General features: G+C 57.7%; 1 protein-coding gene across 3 annotated transcripts in view; it reads left to right on the top strand.

Moving 5' to 3' along the window:
* The window catches only part of STARD3 (StAR related lipid transfer domain containing 3), a 20,259-nt gene that overhangs the window by 947 nt on the left and 18,195 nt on the right, over nucleotides 1-1,117 (top strand). The window lies entirely within an intron of this gene.

The raw sequence follows: 1,117 nt of genomic DNA on the forward strand, positions 1-1,117 counted from the left end.
CCCCAAATCCTGCCCCAAATCCAGTCCCACACCCCAAATCCAGCCCCACATCCCACCCCAAATCCAGCCCCACATCCAATCCCACATCCCAAATCCCACTCCAAATCCAGCCCCAAATCCCAAATCCTGCCCCAAATCCAGCCCCACATCTCATCCCAAATCCCACTCCAAATCCAGCCCCATATCCCATCTCAAATCCCAAATCCAGCCCCAAATCCAGCCCCACATCCTAAATCCAGCCCCACATCCCACCCCAAATCCCAAATCCAGCCCCACATCCCATCCCAAATCCCAAATCCAGCCCCAAATCCAGCCCCACATCCCATCCCAAATCCCAAATCCAGCCCTAAATCCAGCCCCACATCCCATCCCAAATCCCCTTGGGAATGGTCTCTCCCGACCCCCGGGGGGGGTCACAGCACGGGGGTCCCCAGCGCTGAAACCCCCGAGTGTTTGGCTCCCGCTGGCTTTGGGACACAGGGAGGAGAGCCCTAAATTTCACCCCAGAACTTGTGGAAATGAGGGAAAACACGGGATGCTGCAGGATCCCGCGGCTGGCTCCGGGACAAAGCTGCTTTTCCCGAGGCTCTCTGAGTTTGGGTGCCAGGGGGTTTCAGTGTCCCCACTTTGCACTGAACCCAACTCCAGCGCTTTGCCAAAACCGGTCCTTCCCTTTTTTTTTGGTGTCTGGTTTAATGTTGACCTTTTCTTGCTGTTTTAAAGGGAAGCTCAGACTCCCCTTGGTGCCCAGAGCAGCAGTCGGGGTCTCCATCCCTCTGGTTCTCCAGGTGTTCTCTCACCTGGCAACCTCCTCCCTCTGGAATATCCCACATTGATCCCGTGTCCTTTGCCCCTGGGATGGCTGCAGGGGTTTTGGGGGTCCCACTCTGGGTGTTCCCCGATCCCAGGAGAGGGGACAGGAGGAATTGTCACATGAGCTCGGGGGAAGCGTGGGAGGAAGGAGAAGTGGTGTCACAGGGTGGGAAGATGGGTCATTAATGAGCAAACGGGCTAACGAGGGGCTGGGGAAACAGGAAAGCAGCTCGGAGGGGGTGACACGGGGCTTGGGGGGCTGTGGTGGGGTTGGGACATGCCTTGGCACAGCCCCTGGGAATGT

Source organism: Parus major, chromosome 27 (genome assembly GCF_001522545.3).
Source record: "Parus major isolate Abel chromosome 27, Parus_major1.1, whole genome shotgun sequence".
Taxonomy (NCBI): Eukaryota; Metazoa; Chordata; class Aves; order Passeriformes; family Paridae; genus Parus; species Parus major.